General features: G+C 34.3%; 1 pseudogene across 1 annotated transcript; it reads right to left on the bottom strand.

Moving 5' to 3' along the window:
• Nucleotides 1-3,900: 3,900 nt before the first annotated feature.
• On the bottom strand, nucleotides 3,901-9,384 carry LOC145010131 (uncharacterized; annotated as a pseudogene). Its single transcript, XR_013663865.1, has 12 exons — nucleotides 9,331-9,384; nucleotides 7,946-8,045; nucleotides 6,940-7,007; nucleotides 6,337-6,465; nucleotides 6,164-6,250; nucleotides 5,637-5,727; nucleotides 5,422-5,492; nucleotides 5,278-5,347; nucleotides 4,849-4,901; nucleotides 4,687-4,760; nucleotides 4,423-4,517; nucleotides 3,901-4,188 (listed from the first exon to the last, which is right to left on the bottom strand). The product of XR_013663865.1 is annotated as an uncharacterized LOC145010131 (transcript).
• Nucleotides 9,385-21,381: the final 11,997 nt, after the last annotated feature.

Here is a 21,381-nt window from a genome sequence, read left to right as displayed (position 1 = left end):
TATAGGAGTGCTAACCGGAGAACAATTCTCAAAGTTAAACTTTTTCAATATCTTCTCAATATAATGAGATTGAGAAATTGAAATCCTATTGTTTCCTTTTCTAATTCTTATACCAAGAATTACTTCAGCCTCCCCCATGTCTTTAATATCAAAACTAGATGATAAGAATTTCTTGGTTTTATCAACTTCTTCTAAATTGGTACCAAAAATCAACATATCATCTACGTATAAGCAAATCATGATTCCTTTACCAGAAGTATCAAATTTACTATATACACACTTGTCAGCTTGGTTTAATGCCAAACCATTAGACAACACAACATCATCAAACTTTTAATGCCATTGTTTTGGTGCTTGTATCAAACCATATAATGATTTCTTCAACTTGCACACTTTGTGTTCATTTCCAGGCATCACAAACCCTTCAGGTTGTTTCATGTATATTTCCTCATCCAAGTCATCATTCAAGAATGCAGTTTTCACATCCATTTTGTAAATGACAATATTATGTATAGCTGCAAGAGCTAATAATAATCTAATATAGAAATTTTGGCAACAGGAGCATAAGTATCTAAGAAATCAATGCCTTCCTTTTGTCTAATGCCTTGGATAACCAATCTGGCTTTATACTTATCTATTGTGCCATCCACCTTCATTTTTCTTTTGAGGATCCATTTACATCCTAATGTCTTGCAACCAGGAGGTAAATCAGCCAATATCCAAGTATTGTTATGCATGATAGAATCAATCTCATCATGAATTGCCTCTTTCCAGAAATGTACATCCCTAGAAGCCATAGCATTACTGAAAGTCTTTGGATCCTCTTCAATATTAAAACAATATTGATGTTGAGAGACAGTCGCATTCCTTGTTCCTTCAACTAAATATAGGTGAAAATCAGATCCAAAAGACTTAGCTTTTCTAGCTCTGGTGTTTTTCCTAGGTTCGAGTACAAAACTTGCACCACCAGAAACATCTTCAGCTTGAGTAGGACTTTTGTTGGAAAATTGATGAATCATATCCCTTGGTCTAGGTATAGATGTAAATCTTTCTTCATCAAAAATAGCATCTCTTGACTCTATCACTGTGTTTACGGATACAGAGTCATTAGATTCTAAAACATACAATCTATATGCATTGGAATGCTCAAGATATCCAATAAAGATACAATTTATACCTCTCTCACCCAACATTTTCCTTTTAGGTGCAGTGAGCCTTACAACTGCTCTACAACCCCAAACTTTGAGATAACTCAAATCTGGTACCTTTTTACACCAAAGTTCATAAGGAGTATTCTTACTCCTTTTATTTGGAGTTCTATTCAAGATGTAACATGCAGTTAACATTGCCTCACCCCAAAACCCTTCACTTAAACTAGAATACGACAACATGGAATTAACCATTTCTTTCAAAGTCCTATTATTCCTTTCAGATACACCATTTTGTTGTGGTGTATATGGAGTTGTGGTTTGATGTATTATTCCAGTTGATTCAAAATAAAGTGGATCATAATAGTCACCACCTCTATCAGTACGCAATACTTTTATTAATTCATTTTTATGAAGCTCAACTTGTTGTTTATAAAATGCTTCAGAAATCACAGAAATGTAATTCTGAATATAGTTAAAAATCTACAGAAAAAAGAATTTTGACCTTGTCGCTTTTCTGGATCCTTGGATCCACCTGGTCCTGCACCATCCTTGTTCACTTTACGCAAATGACAATCTTTCTTGAAGTGACCCGGTTTGTTACAATTCCAATACATCACTTTAGCCTTCTTTTTGGAATACTTGTCATCCTTTCCTTTAAACTTCCTTTTTCCATTAGACTTCTTTTGATTCTTTGATCCTTCTCCATCCACCATGTTCACAGAAGAGAAACCAACTTGGTTCTTGCCTTTGGGATTGTTATCAAGTTCTTGAGTCCTTAAGGACTCTTCAATCCGTAAATGGCTTCCAAGTTGAGTCAAAGTCAAATCCTCTTCGTTATGTTTCAGATTGATTTTAAAATTCTTCCAGGAAGGGGGCAGTTTGTCATTGATCACAGCCACAACAATGGCTTCATCCATTTTTAGATTGTGTTGAGCAAACTGTCCCAGGATCCTTACCATTTCATGGTATTGTTCCATAATAGGCCTGGAGTCAATCATCTTGTAACCCATAAAGTTACTTACAAGAAACTTCTTGCTATAAGCATCTTCAGCCATATACTTGGATTCAAGAGAATCCCATAGTTCTTTTGCAGATTCGAAATTTTGATAGATATCAAAAAGAGAGTCAGACGTACCATTGAGAATATGACCACGGCATATGTAATCATCATTTTCCCACTTTGATCTTCTTGGTGTTGCCTCCAAAGGTTCATCTTCAACAGATTCTGGTAAGACTGGCGTGGGTGTACTCAGAACATACACCACTTTCAGAGTGGTAAGGAGAAACTTCATTTTCTTCTGCCATCTTTGAAAATCTTGCCCTTCAAACTTGTTCAATTTTTCAAATTTACTAGTCATTTCCTTCATAGAATCACCACTTGTCATGATCACAGAAATGCTTTAATCTTTGTTAGAAATTGGGGTATAGTAAGGCTTGGAATTTTGAGAATTGTGTAAAACACTTTCAAATTAAAGCATTTGGGAGGTACTCCCAATATTCATAAATCGGATAAGACTCAGAGAGACACGAATTTAGAATGCTTTGATGATGATTTCGTCTGTACCAGAAAATTAGACCAAAAACCGAATTTATGATCTTTGTCTAAAACTGTCATATGACAGTTTCAAACTGTCATAAACTGTAAAAACTGACATAAAACGGAAGTTTGGATAAGGGTCAAACGATGGTCAAATCTCTGAAAATACGATTTTCTGATGCATTTTTTATATAGCAACATACCTTTATAAAAAATTTCCGCACTGACCTGGCAGGGGCTCTGCCCCTTGGACCCCACTCCTAGGGGCGCTGCCCCCCCCCCCCCCCCGGTATTTATCAAACTTAAACAAGTGTGTACTCCACACCTTCCTTACTTGTTTAATATTTATCAAGATCACCTTTGATCAACAAAAGTAATCCCATTACACTTCAATAATATTGATGACAACAAATCACCAACAGGTATTGCATGATAGAATTGCCTGATAATTGATTCTTGAAAGCTTAGGATTCTTTCTAGTATGGAATTGACATCGTCATTGTAGTTGCTTAGTGTATGCATCATAGTTGTACATAAATAAGACTCTATAGCATGAGAATGTTTGGTTTAGCTTTATTTCTTGTTCTTGTTTGATGAAGGGCTTAGTGTAGAATCAGGTATCCGACTGTATATAGAATCTAGTGTTATGTATGATTAGCACACACGAGTGATGCAGGGGTGTTGGAAGTTTCATGGGTGGGTTATCTGTAAGCATCCGACCAGTTGAGGAATTTCTAGCCTTTCTCTAGGGAGTGAGAATAGGATGTATGCGTATTCTATTGTGTGCTGATAGGGTCATTGTGATGATCTTTTGAGATAAGTACGGGTATGTGCGGAAGTATGGTTACTAGCTCATATACTTTGGAGCAGAGGGCTACTATTTCATGGGAGTAGTTATCTGAGATGTTCCACACGAGATATGTTCCATCGGTTGAGAAGGAGAGACTAGCCCATGAGTATTTATATTTGAGGAAGGGGACGGAGTCAGTCACTGAGATCACCATGATGTTTAGAAACAGAGCTTTGTTTTGTCCTAAGTTTTCTGCTTTTGAGCAAGCTCAGATGATAAATCACACTTATAAGGATATAACTTCTAAATGACAAATCACAAAGTATAGTTTTTAGAATGTTTGCCACTTACGAATAACCAACAACTATGTCTTTCAAATTTACAACACAAATCTTGAGACACATACTTAAATTACCCTCACCTTTATAATAAAAAAAATACATAATCCAGTATGGAATAAGTTTTATTTATTGGAAGGTTTTTTCATGTGTTTAATACAAATAACAATGCCAAAGCTTTATTTATGTGATATACACATGTTGTTTAGATGTAGAACAATATTCATCAGAGCTTAAAAACAGGGCCTAAAGGTATCATACATACACATGCATGAGAAATTTCTACGGTTTGAGAAACCTGTCAAACCAATCACTCGCTTCTTTAAGCATTGATAACGTCACTTCATGTCCAATTCCTGGTTCGACTATCACCTAAATTTCATTCGTAATAAAACACATAATTACATCATATACAACACAATATTACATCATATAACATTATTGTTTACTGTTGTTTACCAATATAGACAATCTACTCTATTTTTTACCTATAATATCAACATACTAATATTCTTTGTTAGTAAAGTACGTTGTTATTCCGTGCAATTTGCCCATTTAGAAAAATCAAGAAACATTGGTCAAGACCAAAAAGTCAAAAGTCAATACCTTGAAATGAGTCAAAGAATGGGCGTCGAAAGCCTTTTGTGTTGTTGATATGGTAGCATCAAGACCTTCTAGTGGGCAACGGGGATCGACTTCACCTGATAGTTTTATCCATATTATTATTTCATCAGAATATATATATATATATATATATATATATATATATATATATATATATATATATATATATATATATATATATATATATATATATATATATATATATATATATTGGATCAAGAAGAATGGGTAGATTGGTCATTTCACCGTTTATAATCAACAAAGGGCGTACTGCAAAAACTGGTACTGTATGATCTGAGTCAAACTCAGATGTTCCAAACCTGGTCATAAAAGTAGCACAACATCGAAAGTGAGACACTAATTCGATGCGCGTCTGCAACACATTTTATCAATCTTTATGAAACTTACCTTTTCTACAACCTCTTTGTCAATGGTATCCTTCCCTAAATCAATCCTTGCTTCTAAAGAAAAAGAATATAAAACTAACATCACAAAATCATGCAAAAAATAATTACAATTTAGAAAAAGTGAATGTGCTAACTATAGCTGTAAGATTCTAAAAACCATAATTATATATATATATATATATATATATATATATATATATATATATATATATATATATATATGAAGAGAATTTTAAACAATTTTTTTAATATATTTGACGAAATAAATGAGGGAAATTTTGAAAAATTTACAACTCAAAGTCGTTTTTTCTGCATTAAGTAAAAAAACACCCCTATATAACTTAACTTACATGTTTTATTAAAAACATAAGTGATAACATATTAAAAATATAGATTTTATATTTCTTTTGTAAAGTAGTGTCTTAGTTACCTTCAAACACAGACTTAATACTGTGCACACGAGCATGCCATTGATCATTATCTAAGGCCCACCGAAAGCTCTACACATCCATATGAAGTGATTAGGTTGAATTAAGTGTTTAATTAAGCTCATTAAGTCAAAAAGAAACAATACCTGAACAGAAATTATAGGGACAACCACTGAATAACGTGTATCAGCAAAAGCAGCAAACCATGCATGCATTCCTACATCACAAATTCACACATGAATAATTGAGTTGTGGAATTAAAGGCATGATAACTCATAATTAATATATATATATATATATATACACACACACACACTTCTTTTTGATAGATGTTGTGTTTAATAAAATATTAAAATTCAACCTCCAAGTGACATCCCAAGGATTCCTATCTTGGAATTGTCTATGTCTTCTCTTGCGGTTAGATAATCTGCCAACATTAAAAGGTCCCACACCTAAAACATAATAAATGTTAAATATTTGGGCATTAAAAGGTTATAATGTCATTTGAAAAATTCAAGAGTTAAGAAGTATAATCGTGTCATATATAAATGGCATTGTATCACCTTTTTTCCATGATGAAACCAGAGCCTGGATCCAGAATACATAAACAGAATATATAAAATTGAATATATATTTATGGTTTGAGATCATGAAAGATAATTAGTATATTCTCAATTGTACTCATCAAAAACTACTCAACTATACATAGCATGGAAAAATTGGTTTCCATATGAATCACATTGCTATAACTGGATAGATTTTTTTCAAAGTAGGATTCTATAATAAACAAATATATGAAAGTATGTTGCTTTTTATTATTTTCTTGCATTTATCCCTATTCTTTTTGGCATAAAGAAAATAAAAATAAATACAGGTTTCAATGCTCACATCTTCATAGGCGGTGGGGGTTTTGGCACGTTCTCCATGGTAACGAGAATCAATGGAAACTGCAATATATCCACGTGAAGCATAATCCTGAATTCAAAGGAAGAAATCATTAGATCAAAGTCGTTTGTTAAATGAAAAAATGACCAATCTACCCTTGTAATTTTATATTATACCTCAAGTAAAGGGCGTACCCACTCTTTACATGTATGTGAGCTATGTAGAAAAACAACAGCTGGTCTTTTCGAATGTGTGCTTTCTTTCTTGCTCAAAATCAGCACAGGCAGTTGCCCTTGCTCTCCTTCCTAATTTGAATAAAATAATTAGTTTCATCATGTTAACATCAGGAATAAAAGAATCACATGTTAGTTTCTTCATAAAGGTGCTCATAGGAAATCTTTAAACAGAGAGAAGTACATACATACATACATATACATATACATACATATATATATATATATATATATATATATATATATATATATATGTTTCTTGTTGAATTGGTATAAAAAGAACGACTTAACAGAGAAAGTCAAGGAAAGAAGGCTCATCCAATATGAGTTTTATTTTTAACTTAATGCAGAAAGATTGACTTTATAGAAAAGGTCTAATTTAATTCCTAGCATTTACAAATTTCTTTTCGTTTATTTTTTCCTTCAATCCTTCCATACTATCATAGTTCCATGTATGTAATTATTTTTCTGATCAGATATCTTTCAAATGTCATATTAACTTTATCCGATTAGCATTCAATGAGAAAAAAAGGGGGTGAAAGTTACCTTAGTGATTAGGTAGAAGTTTTCTTCGTTGAAGTTATGGATGGGTGCTTTGAGGACAGATTTATTTCCTGATAGTGTTCAATTAAGATAACTTCTAACAATGATTAACAGAAAAGTAAAGTATATGCCAAGTAATGTCCACCTCATAGTCACAAGGTGTTCCCTGATATAAGGGTTCCACCACGCATTTTGCAGGTAGTGTCTGAAGTGGAACAGGAAAATAAAACTATATTAGAAATACATTATGAATCCACATTTTGACAAATAAAGAGATGAAGTCATATTTCAATGAAATTATTGATAAACAAGAGTGATAACAGTAGTTATTGAAAAGTTAAACTTAATTCCTCTCCTAACAAGACAATGAGAGATAACGAACAAAGTTTGGTGTTGTTTCTTTGTTACCTAATGGGGTCATGACTTAATCTGGTAAGATAGTTATGTTTTATCTTTTTTTTTGTTGAGTTGATGCAAGAGAAAAGCTTGATTGAAAAGGTTACGGAAATGAGGCTTTTCCAGTTAAGCCATATCTTTTTACAAATATACACAACTCAGTTTTTCCTTCTCAATTATTTTCTCTAGAGAACAATTTATGGAAAACAAAGAAACAGGGTGTTACAATAGAAACTACATGTATTCAGACAAGTTTTGCACTTTGACTTTGGACAATCCAATGAGTTATTTTATAATGAAAGCAACTAACCTTATACTACTGTTACAAGATTGAGGAAGTTGTCGATATTTATAAACAAATCTAGATACATAAAACACACACAATTATCTGTGATCTCCATAGCCACTATCTTAATTAGCTCAAAAGAAATCTGCTGCTACTAGCAGTCTAGCAGCAATATCTGTCCCAAAACTACTCCTTTTTCTATATTGCTTAATTATTTTAGGCAAAGAACTCACAGGGTTGTATAAGAGTATAGGAGAGTATGATATGAGCCCAAGTATTCGCAACAAATAAACATAAAAATTGACCAAATCTATGAAAGCAACTTGCCTACAGGAGAACGGCGACTACGGAGAACTTCAAGGAATTGTGAACGGAGGTTGGCTTCTGATTCGATAAGATCCTTCTTCTCGAAATTCCGACGAGGCAACTATGACGTGAATACGTTAAGATGATATGAGATGCTTATATTTATAGGTGATACTTTGATAGAGTGCGAATGGAGAGAACAATTTACTGAAATGCTCCTTGTCGTTTGCTAAAATTTCACATTTGGTTCCTATGTTTTCTTTTGCACTTGGAAGGTCCCTAAGTTTTAGTTTTATTGTGTTTTTCATCCCTCATAGCGCTAAAAAAAGACTATATTGTCCTTTATATTTATATTTTCATTTTTATATTATTAGTTTATTATTAAATAAATTTGAAATTGGACCACCCAAAACCCTACACCCTCATGCCCTTCTCTCTCATTTCAGTTCATCTGCGATGGTAACTACCATACTCTTCCGGAAAACACCAAACACTACCCTGCCGGAAAACACCAAACACTACCGGAAAAAACCCAAGAGGTGTTTTTGGAAAGGTAAGAGACAACAATGGTAGCAGTGCTGATTGTTAATTATTGGTCTGATGAAGCTTCCGGTGGGAGGGTTTCGAAAGTGGTGGTGGATTAAAATGAGAGAGAAGTACATGAGAAGTGTGCGGTGTAGGGTTTTGAATGGTTTCCGTTTTAAGTTTATTTAATCTTTTATATTCATTAATAATAAATAGATAATAAAAAAATTAGAAAAGATAAAGTCAAAGGACAATCTGGTATTTTCATCTCTGCGAGGGGATGAAAAACAAAACAAAACAAAAACCCATGGACGGTTCGAGTGCAGACGAAAACATAGGGACCGAAAAAGAAAATTTTGCAAACCACAGGGACCGTTCTCAGTAATTTTTAATTTAGGATACGCATCGAATAAATTACGAAAACTGTTTGTGTTTATTTAGGATATTCCTTACGAAAATTAAGAAAATCGTTTATTTCATTTAGGATATAGATTGAGTAAGTTATGATAATCGTTTGTTTCATTTACGATATGCATCAAGTAAAGGGTAAATAACACGGATGATCCCTATAGTTTAGGGTAATCTGCGTGTTTTGTCCCTAACAAAATTTTTTAACTCGGACGATCCCTATTTTATATTTTTGTTGCATGCTTGGTCCTTATCCTATGTTAAAAAATGGATTTACCCCTACTGATTTCTTTTATATTTTTTAAATTTTCGATTAAATAAAAATTATTAATTAAATGTTAAAAAAGGTGTCAATTAAGTATTAAAATTTGATGGGTCCCACCACCACATTCCTACTCTACCCACCTCAACCTCCACCCTCCACCCTCTTCTTCTCTGGTAAATAACCCACAAATTTTGTTTCTCTAGCGAACCATCCATAACTGTATTTCATTTTTATCCTCCTTCACCGACCAAAACGACGCCATCCCGCTTGCCCACCTCCTTGGTGTTTCTGGAAAGATCCATAACCAAGCTTATAACTACTGTCAACTTTATGAAAAAAAAACACAAAACTAAAACCAATATTTGATGAAGCTGAAATCTCAAAATAAAAGAAAATAAGATGAAATAGAAATCATAAAATAACACACAGATTCTAAATTACAACCCAATTGATGAACTTAATGTTCTAGATTGCACACCTTAAGCCATCAAATCCAAAAAAAATCCCAAAAAAAATATTTTCAACATTTATTTCGTTAATAGATGAGAGACAAGAAAAAAAGGGGAGTGGAGAGAAGCTGGACCAGATGACGGTGACCTCCTTGGATCTGACTTTCATATCTAATTCTCATTTCTTTCTCATGATGCAACAGCGCTCAAACCACCGAACCCTAGCCGCCTCTAGTCTTTCTTATCTCATTTTCTTTTTCTTTCTCATGATGCACGCTAACGGTAAAGGGATTTAGGATCCGATGAAGGTGGACGAGGACTGAAGCAATGACGGTGGTGGGTAGACTTTCATTAGCCGACGGTAATGAGCCGATGGATCTTTTCAGCGTCACAACCACCAGAAAGCACGATGCATGGTTTTGATTTCACAATGGTGGCTTTAGGAATGATCTACAGTTTGGGGTTTAAGGGCATTTGATGATCCGGTAATGGTGGATTCCGTCGGTAATGCTTCGCCTGTCACATCTGAGCAAGAAATAGAGAGGCAGTAGAAAGGAAAGGAAGGAAGGAGATGCAGCTCAATGTTGAAGATGAACGAGGGATAAAAGATGGGATGCAAGTCACAGTGGCGAAGGAGGAGGTAGCATGGATGCAGCCGACAATGAAGAAGGTTGAAAGACGTAAGACCATCCCCATTGGTGAGCAGCTCACTATGGGCCACCCAAAAAATTAAAAAAAAGTAAATTAAAAAGAATAGAAATTGAGTGAGCAGATTGCCCCCACAACCTAGCTCACCATAGTTCACCATCTTTCTCTCTTCGTTTTCTTTTTTATATCTCATTTATTTGATAAAAAAAATTGACGTGATATTACTTTTTGAATTAAATAAAATATAATAAAAAACATAAAATAAAATTCTCTACAAAATGAGTATAATGTTGATATATTTTTTGTTAATTTTTTAACAATAAAATAGAGGATTGGGTTGGGTTGCTAATGTGAATAAAAGTTCATGGTCAGTTACGTTGTCTATGTGGAAGATAGATAAAATAATTTTTTAATAAATATTTGGGTTGGGTTGGTTGCTAATGAAGGTAGTCAGTCTAAAGGGAGTAGGTTTTGGTGGTGGGCCCACATGGATTTTTTTATTAAATAATTTTCTAAACAAAAATTAAATAAAAAATAATTTTAAAAATAAAATTATAAGGGTAAAGTGGTCAATTTAAGTTAATAAAGATCAAATATACGCAAGAAAATAAAGTTTTAGAGACAGTAAGAGTTAACAAAAAGTTTTTAGGGACCAATCACACAAATCACCTTAAATCACACGCACCATTCGCTTGGTGTCTGATTAATCGCTAGGCGGCCTTGTTTTTTTCTTGTGTATTTTATATTCCATTACGATATAGTCTACTCCAATTTCCATGTTTTTTTCCAGATACATGATGATTAGTAAAATGACAAAATGAGTTACATGAAGATAGCTTGTATGGCTTTTATACCCTTCAAGTTGCACATGTGATTTATGGTTGTAAATTTGGAATGCCTGAATATCAATCTTTTTGTAAATATTTCGATGAAGGTATGGATGTCACATAAAGTTTTTTCTACTTGCAACCTTCTAGTTTAATCAACTTTTTGTAACTTAAATAGAAAAACTTATAATATTATATAAATATTAATTAGAATTATGAAGAAAAAAAATATTTTGAAACCAAGTGGCAGCCTAGTCGAATAAAGTTTGAATTGAAGAAGAAAAAAAATCATATATAAACTCCATGTATTAAAACACTAGACGTCACTCGAAAACACCAAACACTACCGGAAAACACCAAATGTTAGACACCACCGGAAACCACCAAGAGGCGACACGAAATCAATGCCTTCCTTTTGTCTAAAGCCTTGGATAACCAATCTAACTTTATACTTATCTATTGTGCCATCCACCTTCATTTTTCTTTTGAGGATCCATTTACATCCTAATGCCTTGCAACCACGAGGTAAATCAACCAATACCTAAGTATTGTTATGCATGATAGAATCAATCTCATCATGAATTGCCTCTTTCCAAAAATGTACATCCCTAGAATCCATAGCTTCACTGAAAGTCTTTGGATCCTCTTCAATATGAATACAATATTGATGTTGAGAAACAGTCGCATTCCTTGTTCCTTCAACTAAATATAGGTGAAAATCAGATCCAAAAGACTTAGCTTTTCTAGCTTTGGTGTTTTTCCTAGGTTCGAGTACAAAACTTGCACCACCAGAAATATCTTCAGCTTGAGTAGCACTTTTGTTGGAAAATTGATGAATCATGTCCCTTGGTCTAGGTATAGATGTAAATCTTTCTTCATCAAAAATAGCATCTCTTAACTCTATCACTATGTTTACAGACACAGATTCATTAGATTCTAAAACATAGAATCTATATGCTTTAGAATGCTCAGGATATCCAATAAAGATACAATCTATACCTCTCTCACCAAACGTTTTCCTTCTAGGTTCAGTGAGCCTTACAACTGCTCTACAACCCCAAACTTTTAGATAACTCAAATCTGGTACCTTTTAACACCAAATTTCATAAGGAGTATTCTTACTCCTTTTATTAGGAGTTCAATTCAAGATGTAACATGCTGTTAACATTACCTCACCCCAAAACCCTTCACTTAAACCAGAATACGACAACACGGAATTAACCATTTCTTTCAAAGTCCTATTCTTCCTTTCAGTTACACCATTTTGTTGTGGTGTATATGGAGCTGTGGTTTGATGTATTATTCCAGTTGATTCAAAATAAAGTGGATCATAATACTCACCACCTCTATCAGTACGCAATACTTTTATTAATTCATTTTTATGAAGCTCAAATTGTTGTTTATAAATTTTAAATTTATCAAGTGCTTCATCCTTAGAATGTAGCAAATAGATATAATAATATCTAGATGCATCATCAATAAAAGTAACAACATACTTCTTGTTTCCAAGGGAAGGTGTTGCATGGAAATCACATAAATCACTATGTATAAGAGCTAACAACATCTTTGAAAGGTTGTCTAGTGATTTTAGATAGCATGCATGTTTTACATTTTTCATTATTTTGCATATCAAAAACAGGAATTAAACTCATTTTAGACTTGTCTTTTAATCTCTTGTAATTAATGTGTCCTAGTCTAGCATGCCATAATTCAGATTTATGAAAATTATTGCTAGTACTACTAGAAACCATGCAAACAGAATTATCACTAGAAGGATAATTAATATTAAGCCTAATCATTACATCACATATATAGCCAAATCCCATAAAAGAACCATGTCTTGACAAGATATACTTGTCACTTTCTAACACTTGTTTGTAACCACAATTATTTAATACAATTTCAGACACGAGATTCTTACGAATCCCTGGAACATATAAAACATTGTTCAAACACAAACATTTCCCAGAAGTAAAAGTAAGTAAAACAGATCCTATGCCCTTGATTGGTTCAGTTGCAACATTTCCCATTTTCACAACAGACCCATCATCAATTGGTTGAAAGTCCTTGAACCAATTTAGATCTTTGCAAACATGACTTGTTGCTCCCAAATCAACCCACCATGCAACATTTTCATTTTGAGCATAAAATGCTTCAGAAATCATAGAAATGTAATTTTGAATATAGTTAAAATTCTACATGAAAAAAGAATTCTGACCTTGTTGCTTTTCTGGAACCTTGGATCCACTTGGTCCTGCACCATCCTTGTTCACTTTACGCAAACGACAATCTTTCTTGAAGTGAACCGGTTTGTTACAATTCCAACACACCACTTTAGCCTTATTTTTGGAAGACTTGTCATCCTTTCCTTTAAACTTCCTTTTTCCATTAGACTTCTTTTGATTCTTTCATCCTTCTCCATCCACCATGTTCACAGAAGAGGAACCAACTTGGTTCTTTCCTTTGGGATTGTTATCAAGTTCTTGAGTCCTTAAGGACTCTTCAATCCGTAAATGGCTTCCAAGTTGAGTCAAAGTCAAATCCTCTTTGTCATGTTTCAGATTGTTTTTAAAATCCTTCCAGGAAGGGGGCAGTTTGTCAATAATCACAGCCACAACAATGGCTTCATCCATTTTCAGATTTTGTTAAGCAAACTGTCCTAGGATCCTTAACATTTCATGGTATTGTTCCATAATAGGCCTGGAGTCAATCATCTTGTAACCCGTAAAGTTACTGACAAGAAACTTCTTGCTAGAAGCATCTTCAGCCATATACTTGGATTTAAGAGAATCCCATAGTTCTTTTGCAGATTTGAAATTTTGATAGATATCAAAAAGAGAATCATACATACCATTGAGAATACGACCACGACATACGTAATCATCATTTTTCCACTTTGATCTTCTTCTTGTTGCCTCCAAAGGTTCATCTTCAACAGATTCTGGTAAGACTGGCATGGGTGTACTCAAAACATACACCACTTTCAGAGTGGTAAGGAGAAACTTCATCTTCTTCTGCCATCTTCGAAATTTTACTAGTCATTTCCTTCATAGAATCACCACTTGTCATGATCATAGAAATGCTTTAATCTTTGTTAGAAATTGGGGTATAGTAAGGCTTGGAATTCTTAGAATTGTGTAAAACACTTTAAGATTAAAGCATTTGGGTGGTACTCCTAATATTCTTTAATCGTATAAGACTCAGAGAGACAAGAATTTAGAATGCTTTGATGATGATTTCGTATGTACCAAAAAATGAGACCAAAAACCGAATTTATGATCTTTGTCTGAAAACTGTCATATGACAGCTTCAAACTGTCATAAACTGTAAAAACTGACATAAAATGGAAGTTTGGATAAGGGTCAAACAATGGTTAATTCTCTGAAAATACGATTTTCTGATGCATTTTTTATATAGCAACATACCCTTTATAAAAAAAATTCGTACTAACCTGGCAGGGGCTCTGCCCCTTGGACCCCACTCCTAGGGGCGCTGCCCCCCGGTATTTATCAAACTTAAACTAGTGTGTATGCCACACCTTCCTTACTTGTTTAATATTTATCAAGATCACCTTTGGTCAACAAAAGTAATCCCATTACACTTAAATAATATTGATGACAACAAATGACCAATAGGTATTGCATGATAGAATTGCCTGATAATTGATTCCTGAAAGCTTAGGATTCTTTCTAGTCTGGAATTGAAATCGTCATTGTAGTTGCTTAGTGTATTCATCATAGTTGTACATAAATAAGACTCTATAGCATGAGAATGTTTGGTTTAGCTATATTTTATGTTCTTGTTTGATGAAGGGCTTAGTGTAGAATCAGGTATCCGACTGTCTATAGGATCTAGCGTTATGTATAATTAGCACACACGAGTGATGCAGGGGTGTTGGAAGTTTCATGGGTGGGTTATGTGTAAGCAGCCGACCAGTTGAGGAATTTCTAGCCTTTCTCTACGGAGTGAGAATAGGATGTATGCGTATTCTATTGTGTGCTAATAGGGTCATTGTGATGATCTTTTGAGACAAATATGGGTATGTGCGGAAGGTAGTATGGGCCCGTACTACTAGAAGCATAGGACTTGTACACATATCAGAGAAGTCACAACCCCTAGAGTTGTTGTTTAGAATAGCTCATATAGTATGCAATGCGCCTAATATGTGTTTTTTTTTTGTTTTTTTTTTTAAGTATGGTGGTCACGAGGAGATTCGAGACAGGAGCTAAGTCGAGTGGCCAAGATTGTTTGGGGTTGTCTGATGATGTCATTAGGGCATTGATTTCTTCTAAGGTTGTTACTGCTATCTGGGGGTAGATACCAGAGCTATTTGGTTCTATAAAGACTGCCATAATTGAACTCTTTGATGACCAATATGCTGCTCTTACTAAGGTTGTTCTTGCTGCAGCTACCACGACCGTTACAGCCACTAGGGTTCGTGGAGATAGACCTTTCCAATATCGGGACTTCGACAATACGAAGCCCCCAGTGTTTGATGGGGTTCAGGATCTGATCATTGTTATGAGGTGGTTGTCTGACATCGAGGGATGTTTCTTTAATTGCTCCTGTGCAGCCGACCAGAAGGTGAAGTGCACCCTGAACCTTCTCAGGTTTGGGGCGAAGGATTGGTGGAGTATGGTTAATAGCTCATATACTTTGGAGTAGAGGGATACTATTTCATGGGAGTAGTTATCTGATATGTTCCGCACGAGATATGTTCCATTGGTTGAGAAGGAGAGACTAGCCCATGAGTATTTAGATTTGAGGCAGGGGACGGAGTCAGTCACTGAGATCACCAAGATGTTTACAAAGAGAGCTCTGTTTTGTCCTAAGTTTTCTGCTTTTGAGCAAGCTCAGATGACCCGGTACTTGAGCACGCTCAAGACAAACATCCACCAGTTTGTGTCTACTCAGCATTATGGTACACTTTTGGAGTTACAGGAGGCCGCTAGGAAGCGGGAGATTGAGTTGGAGCTCTAGACGAGGGAGCAAACTCAGGCTCATATGCAGTTGCATCCTGTAGTGAAGTCGTTTAAGGCTGCTGTTGTGATATTTATGACTCAGTGGGGTTGTACTCTTCGCAAGTGCGCCAAGGTTCATGAGGGTTCTTTTTGATCTTCGTTCAGGTGCCACAAATGTGGTAAGGAATGGCATTATGATGGGTTTTGGTCATAAGAACATCCTACATGCTCATACAAACCCTAATGCTTGGATCTAGGTTTCTCTATTGTACATGCAAGTTATCCTAGACTATAAACCCTAATTCTAGCATTCAAGTAATCATATTAACATGAGAATAGGTTTAAGATCATACCTTGATTGTTATGTAGCAATAACAATCCCAAATCTCCTTGTATTGACTTTAGAAATCTTAGAGTCACAAATATCACTCATCTAATGGTTCACAAACACCATAAGCAAGAGGATGAAGAGGAAAGAGGATGGAGGCTACCCAAAACGTGTTCTAACCCTAGAAGAAGTCTTCCCCACGTTTTTGAGTCATAAGGGATCTTTATATAGTGAGGCTATTAGGGTTATCTAACAAGAAAACCCTAATTTGGATGCTTAATCCCTAAGCAACCCATAGACTCCTTTAATTAAGGCCTTGGACGATTTCCTTATGGGCTTCCCCATAGAATTCGTCCACTCCTTAATTTAAGACAATCCATAGCCCAAATTGCAATTATCTTATAATTACAATTCCAGTCCCTTAAGTTTAATTAATCTCTTTTAGTCACAAAACTAATTACAAATTAATTATTGACTAATATTAATTAAACAATATGATTTCTCCTTTAATATATTATTCTCATAATATATTAATAAATCATATTTAATCCTTTCTCTCCATAATTCATCCTATCAAGTTGCTTTGGTGAAGGCAAACCAAAAGGACCATGCACCATCGGGTGAACTACATACCAAAATAGTTATGGACTTAGACACTAATCGAACAGTCTCCCACTTGGATAAGTCTAATAACTATTCTGTGTATGACTTCAGATCCTGATGTGCAATCGTAGCTTTCCAAAGCCACTGTCAACTCTAATCCTATCAGATACTCGTGTCCTTAGATAAGGGATCATATATTCCTCCATTCTAGATATCATATGAGACATGATTTCTAATCATTCTCTTTGTACTATATCTAGATTTCCGATTTATGACGACTAACTAATTGAACAAATCAAATTAGGCCTAGCCCAGCTGAGCATTTATGTTTGTCATCACAAAATCATCGAGGGGCCCAAAGATATCGCTTTTATCCTTCTTCGGATAAAAGGAACGGATAAACTTTGATACAATGCTTGCTTGTACTCACTCACCGAATCACACACAATAATATGTTTTATAACACCAAGTTACTAGTGCGTTTACATATTATCAATGTGCAACCGATTAGCAAGATACAACTCACACATCTTGGTTTCAAGAATATAAGATGTTATCGTCTCACCAATCACTCGTGATACAATTCATGGAGTGATCCAAGTGAGCGTGGGTTTGATCCAATGCTCAAATTCATATTCATAAGCACTCATGAACGTTGCAGCAAACATTTGCTTATGTCTAATAGTCTTTTAGACAATCCACACACCAATTCACAACAGTTTTCATTCATACCTACTTCCAGCATATGAACAACTGTGGCCCGTTCGAATAATTTGACTGTTCTTAACCAACTAAATTATTCAGGAAGTCAAAACATGCAAAGTAAAACACAAGAATAATACTAATCCCATATGGCCTCAAACCTTTGAGCATAAATAAAACACCTTTTATTTATCACCATATCGATTACTCATTATTTGTCGTTTCGGGTAATCAACTTCTTACTTGAATTATTACACTTGTCCCATGCTCTTTCGCATGCACACAATGTTTACCTATCATTCTTACTTTGTGAAATAGATCAAATTGAATACATTTCCAATCATTCTTATTTCACAACTCCAAATACTTTTTCATAAGTGTAAGAATATCAAATTCTGCCACTTATAGAATATGCTAGATTCTAACATTTTATGCAATCATCCTTATTTTCCATATAACATTTTATAGAATATCACTACACCAAAGTCACAGAGACTATTGCCAATGAAAATACAAAGTCCTCTATCGGAGATTATTACAAGACAACTCCTTAGATATGATGTCTCCCACTCAAAGTACATTCCTTTGAACATCCTTTTGCATAAAAGTTTCTAATCTAGTCATAGATTTTCAATATTCACTTCCCAATATGGACATGTTTCCATATTTTCCATATGACAACTTATTCTTAATAGAATTTTATCTATTCATAATAATGTCGATATGGTCCATTCAATACCATGCTTCCAACTACTCATAAGCAATCAATCCTCATCGAACTTTGGATTGTCCTTTGACAGTTGTCTAATTATTTTAGTCAAAACCGATTCTAGTCCTTTTTCCCTCTAGATGCGCTACACATTTGGAAAATTTTAGAATGGTCAAATATTAAAGCATTTGCAATTGATCCTATACCCGAATCGTATGGGACACGATGCATAATGTTTTATTTGTTATGTTATCAAAATTCGAATTGTGAAGAGGAATGCTGTAATCATAATCGAAATTTTAAGAACACACTATGTACCTTTGACTAAGTTTATTAACATTTCTCAACCTAAGCCTTTAGATTTGAAACGAAGCATAATATTCTCTCCCTTAATTATAGCAAAACAACTATTCCATCCTTACGACTTTTGCAAAGAATGACTCTTGTTTTCTATAATTAATATTGCCAAGTGGCAATACTTTCCTTAATAATCATACAATCATAACATTTATGCTCCCACTATCATGATGATTATTATAAACATAACACTTATGCTCCCACTAGCTTCAACATGTATTCATAAACATCTTAACTTTCAGAAAAACAATACCCATTGAATTTCTTAAGTCCATGTTTCTAATACTTAATGCTTTGATAATCTTTTATCAAGGCTTCTCGAACTTATACACATTTGCCTTAGATAGTTCATATGTGTGTCTAAACACTTAAGACTAATTGCCAAACCTCACAATTCAAATTATGGAAAGGGATACCGTAACCATAATCGAATTCGAGAATGCAATTTTACAATCACTATCTTCTTAAAATCTTTCTTAGTGAAAGCATTTCCTCACAATCATTTTCATGAAGGAGGAAATCTTATGACACTTAGATTTAAACGGTTTATTTGTTCCTATCCATGTGAATTTGTCAAAACCAACGTTTACGACAAATTCAAACTCATATGGATCGAACTTTCTTAATCTTGATTTCTTGCCTTATGGTGGCACAGCTGCCCACCATGTCTTCCAAGTAGTTAAGCAGCTCACCCTTTCCTATCATGTACCTTTCATTGATTAAGGTGCCTTGCCTTTTATGCGTTCAAAATGAGAAATCATAAAACTCATATGCACAATTAACTCAATTGGAATGGCATAGAAAACAAAATAGTGTCCACACGATAGGTTGTAAACCTTAACTCGTGTACTAGTGATGAATGATAAGGTTTATTTGATTTTTTCTTGAAACCTTTCAATACCATTAAGACTCCCACTGACTCCTTGACATATAAGATTCTCTTGTCATTAACCATTTCTTGACAAACAATTATTCAATAGTTAGTGTAGCTTATATCAAAACACTTCATAAATTGGTCCTAGTTGGTCTTTGTCTTATCCAAGACATCACAACTTTCCACATTTGATGAATGTTATAAACTTTATTAATACTTTTTCACTCGACGTCACAATCTTAACTTTAAGACTTGTTATTGGAACGAAGTATGATTGACTTTTTGATTTAACCATTTCTTCAATTCTTGATTCCTCTTCTTTGACATACAATTGTGCTAAGACTCATTTAGAGGATCAATTAAGATATGGTTCTTAATTATTAAGACCTATCATAAAGCATAAAAGCTACTCTCCCTTCTTCTTAGAATGGAGAAACTTTTATCTTTCTGCCTACTTGATTCTTCTTATTCATTTTGCTATTGATTTAAACCTTTTTAATCAATTCCAAATTACACTTAATCTTATAAGTATAATCATATTTACTAAACCTTTAGTAAATCATGACGAATATCTTTGTTACTCTTATGGTGGACTTGATCAACACACAACTTTGTGTGCTCGATCTCCCAGTCCTTCACTTGACACTTTGTCAACGAATTAGTCTAATTTCCAAATATGAAATTTCTCATTCATCATGCAACCAAGTTGCGTGATTCCAAATTTCTGTCCAATTGAAATTTGGGCGATGAGAAACTCTCCCTCTTTGGTAAATTCTCGACATTTCCATAAATAAGAATCATATCCGTTCGTTGTAGAAATATGTAAACATCAACTTTCATAATGATTTCATTGCGAGGAAATAAACAAATAAATAAATAAGTCAAACAAAATTTATTTTATTTATAAAAGCAGCGGAAAACATTTGTCCTTACAATGAAAAATCCATTGAAAACTGTGTATTTCAAAAAGGAAAATTTCTAACAACTCTATCATAACTATCTAAGCTCAAAATCTAATCTTCAAATTTATGCGATCGAGATCCATTTCTTCGTGATTAGACTCATCTTGCTCTATTTTATCAAGCTTTCTCTCCTTTCATCGATCCTGCAAAACATTCAAATGCAATCTTATCACATTATGTATCATGAATCAACGAATAGGAACTTAATCGAGTTAGATAGTGGATTTTACCTGAAGCGCAGTCATACTCTTTGACTCTCCCATCTTTGGAATTTTCAGGCTCTTGGGGCAGACTTCTATCCAACTCCCTTTCTCTTGGTAGCTAACGCATGTCGCTTCTCTTAGAACGTCCTCGAAAGCATGGTCGGTTGACTTTCCCAACAAATACGCTCCATTGCTTCGCCAAATCATTTCTGATTCAGCAGCAATGAGCATGTAAGTTAGGTCAATGAGGTTGTCATCATGATCCATCATATAATACTTTCTTTTGAACTCATTATATGATTCAGGAAGTGACTGCAAAACCCAATTCACAGCCAACTCATCCGGGAATGACACACCCAACATTATAAACCTATCAATGTGTGATTTCATTCCTAGAACATGGGCACACACGGGTTTACCATCTTCATGTTTAATTTCCAATAGGGCTTTCGTGATATTGAACCTTTAAATTCTTCGATCTTGTGGGTTAGAGAGAATAATTGGAGGATGTGGAGGAAGTGAAGCATGATTTCTTGTTCCTCGATCGAATCGTGGACTGCCATCTTCATGTGGAATGCTTGTTCCACGGGATTTGGGAAGACCATAGTTATCGAACTTTGACATCTACAAAACGGG

This window comes from Lactuca saligna, chromosome 8 (genome assembly GCF_052625555.1).
Source record: "Lactuca saligna cultivar CGN05327 chromosome 8, ASM5262555v1, whole genome shotgun sequence".
Lineage (NCBI taxonomy): Eukaryota > Viridiplantae > Streptophyta > Magnoliopsida > Asterales > Asteraceae > Lactuca > Lactuca saligna.
Note: the sequence above shows the minus strand (reverse complement) of the source record. Positions and strands in the feature narration are given on the sequence as shown.